This window comes from Pelmatolapia mariae, linkage group LG9, assembly GCF_036321145.2.
Source record: "Pelmatolapia mariae isolate MD_Pm_ZW linkage group LG9, Pm_UMD_F_2, whole genome shotgun sequence".
Classification (NCBI taxonomy): domain Eukaryota; kingdom Metazoa; phylum Chordata; class Actinopteri; order Cichliformes; family Cichlidae; genus Pelmatolapia; species Pelmatolapia mariae.
Genome location: NC_086235.1, coordinates 7788446 through 7795507, shown reverse-complemented (window position 1 = coordinate 7795507; position 7062 = coordinate 7788446). Strand labels below are relative to the sequence as shown.

Here is a 7062-nt window from a genome sequence, read left to right as displayed (position 1 = left end):
ACTTGCGGCTCCAGGTGCTTTCTCTGTTGTAGAAACCAGGTCCATATGGCTCTTTGAGTGTTAAAGGTTGCTGCCCCCCTGTATAAACTGGTAGCTAATAAATATGTCTTCTACTGTGAAATGAAAAAATAATAATAAGCAATAGTTTTACACGATGTTAGCGATAGTTTAGTTTGAGACCATCAGGTGGGCACATGGCTGCTTTATTTTTCTTGTTGTTTTTATTTACATTTGTATTTTCATGTTTTATGCAGTTAAAACATAATTTATATGTTTATATGAAACTGATGTCGTGCACAGTGTTTACAGCTAGCAACCATTTTCAGTCCTTAATCTACTGAGACGAGGGTTAGTTTAATTTAAGTGCAGCAGACGTCATATCAAACTTGAAGATGATCATGTTTGCAGCTGTTTGATTCATCTGGTATTTAATAAACTCAGAGGGGAAGCTGTCAAACTGCTAGAAGAACCAAACAGAACTTCTTAAAGTGGATTTATATTACATTTGGTGGATTTTTACAATAACTTTCATGAAGTACTGCTGCACTCTGTGATGAAGAGGAGTCAAATATTGAATCTTTAATGGTAACAGAGGAATCAACACACTGGCCTCAGTTATATTACATTTGTTACATTGCCACTAAGGTATGGAGGACCACAAGAGCCACGCGCATCGAAATAAAAATTTCTGTGCTTTAATAATGAATTGTAGAATAAATTCTGCAATTGTAAATTCATTTTTGAATTCCAATTTAATAAACTGCATTTCAAAATCCTTTTTCCAATTGCATTTCAAAATCCTTTTTCCAATTGCACTTTAATAAACTGCATTTTAAAATCCTTTTTTCAGTTGCACTTTAATAAACTGCAGTTCAAAATCCTTTTTCCACTTGCAATTTAATAAACTGCAGTTCAAAATCCTTTTTCCACCTGCAATTTAATAAACTGCAGTTCTAAATCCTTTTTCCACTTGCAATTTAATAAACTGCAGTTCAAAATCCTTTTTCCACCTGCAATTTAATAAACTGCAGTTCAAAATCCTTTTTCCACTTGCACTTTAATAAACTGCAGTTCAAAATCCTTTTTCCACCTGCAATTTAATAAACTGCAGTTCAAAATCCTTTTTCCACTTGCAATTTAATAAACTGCAGTTCAAAATCCCTTTTCCACCTGCAATTTAATAAACTGCAGTTCAAAATCCATTTCCCTTTCCTGTTCGCTCCGGGATTAGCTGCTGGATTAGCTCTTCGATTAACAACTTGCTGGAGGCTATTCAAATTAGCCACACCGTGGGATGTAAGGAGCTCTCTGATTGGTTGGTCAGACACAGGCTGTCTGCCAGCCTGGATTTTTCTAGCTCATAGCTTCGCCCTGCTAAGAAGCGTGTGTGCTTGTACAAAGGCCGTTCAGCCTCGGGATTTACACTCGGCTCGACACGGATATGTGAAGAATGAAGGGACCCTGCAGCGAAACGGAGAGCGCAACCTCTGACTGAGTGCCTGTCTACACAGTCTGACCACCTGTTGAAGGTAAGGTGCTAACATGGCTAACGCTAGCATCACCGCACGTAGCCCCGTTATTTTAAGGACATCTTAGTTTATGAAAGTTTTACGTCGCAGCTGTACGAGCTAGCTACGTGTTTTGTAAGCTGCTGTGCTCTTCACAAATAAAGCTGGAAGCAGCTCAGACTGTTAGAACCAGCACTGAGCCCTGTTACATTTATACAGTGTTAGAGCAATGGCTGCAACCTACAGCCTTTAAACTAGCGATTAAAATGCTGACAGTAAACTCGTCAGTCCAGATGTTACCACATTACTTTGTGATACTTAAAACAACTGAGACAGGCTGATTAAAATAACAGCTGTCAGTTCTCTCATTCCTTATATCAAGACTGGAGATCACACTACTGATTTCAGTTCATTTAATATGTGAGTGCACAGATTCATTCTCAACTGGACATAAATGATGATCAAAGGTTGTATATATGATGAATTCATCAAATCCCAGCCTCTAACACAGTGCGCTGAATCTTAGCTTTGAATGTCCAGTATATTCTAATCAGTGCAATGTAAGCATTCACTGAACCTACAGTATCTACACCTGTGTGGCAAATGTGTGGTAAAGATACAGATAATGAAATTTAATTATTAATACAATATACATCATGAAAAATGAAAGCTGAAATTGATTCAGTTTAGTACTTTTCTCTCTATGCTCTGTGATTATAAAGGCCTTAAATTCTGTGATATATACTGTAAATGATTTTCACAGAGGTCTTAAAGTACTTAAATCACTGCTGATAGTCTGGTTGTTTATATTTTCACGTTTTTGTGTCTGTAGGGCTGTTTGATGACGATTTGGACTCCTCTGGGAGATGAGGACACACCCACATCTGTTCCATACTGCAGCCATGGATGGTGTTACAGCTCCGAGTCAGCTTTGGGCCATCAGACGCACACACTGGAAAACCAGCACCTGGACTTCATGCAGGAGAGATGGCCTCAGTGATGTAGGTTCATAAGTGAGTTCAAACATTTCTGGCCTCTTATCACTTAGATTCCTTAATCTTAAAAGTGGATGCATTTAAAGCAGGAACTGCACACCTAGCTGTCAAAAGTTTGGCAGCATGAGTAAAGTTTTGTAGGGTCCTTGTTAAAAATTCCACAAGCACCACATTTGTCATATATAGTTCATTTTCAGGGCTCGCAAAATCGCTAGCCCGACGTCCCGGGGCTAGCGATTTTTCCAGTCGGGCTACCAGAATCTATCCCTGCCCTGCCCGTCGGGCTATCATAGGAAGGAAAAATATATGTCAATGCTTTTGCATTCTTTCGGAAATGTAGCTGGGTAAATATGTCATTGGCATCGGTGAACCACTGTCAATATGTGACTAGGGCTGCTCAATTAATCGAATTTTAATCTAAATTACGATCTGGGCTTTCAACGATCATTAAAAATGACTGAGCCGATTATTAGCACCTCCCTCGTGCTTTACTCTCGCGCTGCTCCGTGTGGCAAATCGAGCGCACCTCTCTGCGTTTCGAACACGCCTCACAACAATTAAGAGGAGCTAACAGAGCGAAGCTCGGAAAGCTAAGCAGAAGTTATTTGGAGAGGAGAGTGACTGCCGTTGGTTGAAAAGAGGTTAAAAAAAAAACCCTTCAGTGGTGTGGAAACATTATGGGTTCGCGGAGTCAGACGTGGATCAAGTAGACATAGTGTGTAAACTTTGGTGTTGTAGCTGCACCACAGAGCGACATGGCAAAGTTCACTAAACATAGATGTTTACATTTTATTTTTTATATTGCAAACATTTGCACTGTTATCAGTATTTGCACACTATTTTATACTATTTTTGACAATCTTTAAAGCCATTATTCAATACATTGTTATTGTTAAATAAATATCATCAAATAATCGAGATCTCAATTTCAGTGAAAATAATCGTGATTATCATTTTTGCCATAATCGAGCAGCCCTATATGTGACATATTGAAATCGCATTTGAATTTGCGCTTGTTTTTTGCTTTCACTTTGCAATCGCGCGAACTGCGTATAGAGAGCGACAGTACTGATTGGTGAGTGACGATAATTTGCGCACCAATTCCTCTGACATCGTCTTATCAATCGTTAGTTTGCTATCAAACATGACAAGTGAAATCTCCCGCAGGAAGCTTAAACATGTGAGAGGTTGATCGCGCAGAGAATCGCTGAGCGTTATGTGAGTGCGTGTGTAAAGGCAGCAGGATATATATTTTAGTTCTGCTGAGCCAAATAAGACCAGTCAGGGTGAAGAAGTGACAGCCAAAGAAAAGCTTACCACAAAACGGAAAAGTTATGACAAATCAGACTATAAGGCAAAAAGAAAGTGCAGCTTTATGGTTTCATGGACAAAAGAATTTCTGTGGCTGGAATATGACAAGCTAAATAACCAGGGGTGCACATAAGTGGTCCGCAGGTGCGCATTCGCTGTCAAAATAAAATACGCGCACAAGATAAGAAGTTGCAACGCGTGTTTGCGTCCATAAGATTTTCTGGAGGAGGACAGACATTTGTTTAGAACTCTTAAAGATGTCGAAGAAGCTCCTTTAAGCAATTACTTTGGTGTTCCTCCACCTCCAAAGAAATGTCAGATGGAGTCCGAACCACAAAAGAAGCGCGTATTCTAGGAAAAGTGGTTGCAGGAGGTGAGCTGGCTTTAAACAAATGATGAACAGAGATTTGGTGCAGAATGTGCCGTGAAAATCCCACTCTAGCAGACAAAAACACTGCCTTTTATATGGACGCAAACGCGCGTTGCAACTTCTTATCTGGTGCGCGTCTTTTATTTTGACAGCGAATGCGCACATGCGGACCACTTATGTGCACCCGTGTAAATAACATAATGTTCTGCCGGGTGTGTTGTTGGTTTCCCTCGATTTCTGAGTCGACAAGTGCCTTTGTTACTGGGACCAGTAATTTTAAGAAAGGCCCCCATTAGAGCCCATGAGAAATGCAAGAAATTGATTATTGCTCAGTCTGCAAATAACATACTAAAAATCAACCTGAAAAATCTGTTAAGAACAGCCTACTATGTTGCAAAGAGTGAACTACCACTGGCAAAATTTAGCAGTCTTTGCAAACTTCAAAAAGCAAATGGCCTAGATCTTGGTTCCACTTGCCTCTTACCCGTGACTCCAGTGGAAATTTCAAATTCAGGATCTGACACAGACTGATTCCTGTTGTACAGTTCTTACAAGTTCATAGAAATTTCTGTTCAATTACAACCAAGTATTTGAGTTGATGATTGTAATTTTTATACAATATTGTAATTTGTGTTTCAACAATTTTTTGATTAATGTTTTTTTTCCGTTACGGAAACAAAACAGGAAACAAAACATAAAAAAAATTGCTCCCTTATTTATTCGGGCTACTTAAATTTATTTTGGGCTACCAAAAACTGAAGAGTCCCTGCCCGAAGGGCTACCAGGGATTTTGAAATTTTGCGAGCCCTGATTTTGTACAGGACATTTTTGAAATTATAAACTATATATTCTAGTTATCCACTTGTCAGTAATTTTTGAGTAAATGGATGGCACTGATAAATCAGTGGTGATTCACCTGCAAATGTTTTTAACAAACTTTGTTTTTTGTAGAATTCATCAGCAGCTGTGAAGAGATGCATTTGAATATCTTCTGGTTCCACTTTTCCTAACCTGGAAGCTGAGGATGGCTGATTTCTGACAAGGACACACACCTCAGCGCTTATCATGGGTGTTACATCCTCCGTGCAGCAATTCCAGAGAAAACGAGAGAGCAACGACCACTCATTAAGACCAGACAGAAATCTGTCCCTTTTTGGCAGCTGTGGAAACTTCCAATAAGAAAGTTTGCATTCTTAGAACAATGCTGGGTCGTGTGTGATGTGTCATCATATGAGGATATTACATTTTGACTTAATTCTGCTCAATTAAGTGTTTTGATCGTTGATCCAGTATAGCAGCTTTGTGTTGTGCAGCAAGTTAAAACCCATTGTCCTCACGAGCACAGCATCTAACAACTCTCCTTAAAAAAACCGAATGACTTTAACTGGACACAATGGTTTCCAGTGGGAGATACATTCATCACTCATCCGTGACACTGGAGAAGTCACCTGGATGAGTGATAAAACAATTTTCCATGGAAAATCCAGAGGAACTAAACTTTGTTGTTGTTTCTCTGGGCTCAATTTCAGCCTCAGGAGCATCTCTCAGAAGAAAACATTTTGCCAATAATCAGATAAAAAGATTGTTGAACCAGGTGGTATTCTCTGGAGTTTAAGACCAAAACTGAACTCAGTGAATTGACATTAGACTGGAATTCATAAGATAAATCGAAATACTGCTGAAGCTGATATATATATATATATATATATATATATAATATATATATGTGTGTGTGTGTGTGTGTGTGTGTGTGTGTGTGTGTGTGTGTTTTTTCTCCAATTCACCAGGTCTGTAAAGTTCAGTATGACTGTGGTACATGATACAAAAGAATAAATACAGAAGAATAAAAACTTTATGTGAATAACTTTACTCTTCTTAAAAATAACTCATAAAACAAGTAAAAGTACAAATGTGTACAAGTTAGAGACTTCCTCAGTAAGTTTACACTCTTTTGGAGTGATTTTAATTATGTGTTAAAGAAGAAAGAGATTAGGAGGTGAGGTAGAGGATGCAGAGTCCATCATCACTGAGGCCGTCTCTCCTGCATGAAGTCCAGGTGCTGCTTTTCCAGTGTGTGCGTCTGATGGCCTAAAGCTGACTCGGAGCTGTAACACCATCCATAGCTGCAGTATGGAACAGATGTGGGTGTGTCCTCATCTCCCAGAGGAGTCCAAATCGTCATCAAACAGCCCTACAGACACAAAAACATGTGAAAATATAAACAACCAGACTATCAGCAGTGATTTAAGTACTTTAAGACCTCTGTGAAAATCATTTACAGTATATATCACAGAATTTAAGGCCTTTATAATCACAGAGCATAGAGAGAAAAGTACTAAACTGAATCAATTTCAGCTTTCATTTTTCATGATGTATATTGTATTAATAATTAAATTTCATTATCTGTATCTTTACCACACATTTGCCACACAGGTGTAGATACTGTAGGTTCAGTGAATGCTTACATTGCACTGATTAGAATATACTGGACATTCAAAGCTAAGATTCAGCGCACTGTGTTAGAGGCTGGGATTTGATGAATTCATCATATATACAACCTTTGATCATCATTTATGTCCAGTTGAGAATGAATCTGTGCACTCACATATTAAATGAACTGAAATCAGTAGTGTGATCTCCAGTCTTGATATAAGGAATGAGAGAACTGACAGCTGTTATTTTAATCAGCCTGTCTCAGTTGTTTTAAGTATCACAAAGTAATGTGGTAACATCTGGACTGACGAGTTTACTGTCAGCATTTTAATCGCTAGTTTAAAGGCTGTAGGTTGCAGCCATTGCTCTAACACTGTATAAATGTAACAGGGCTCAGTGCTGGTTCTAACAGTCTGAGCTGCTTCCAGCTTTATTTGTGAAGAGC

At 38.7% G+C, this 7062-nt stretch overlaps 1 long non-coding RNA gene across 1 annotated transcript; it reads left to right on the top strand.

Moving 5' to 3' along the window:
* The first annotated feature begins 1367 nt into the window (after positions 1-1367).
* LOC134634624 (uncharacterized) lies at positions 1368-5880 on the top strand. The gene is made up of 3 exons (XR_010094855.1): positions 1368-1529; positions 2341-2521; positions 5136-5880. It is a non-coding gene; the product is annotated as an uncharacterized LOC134634624 (long non-coding RNA).
* Positions 5881-7062: the final 1182 nt, after the last annotated feature.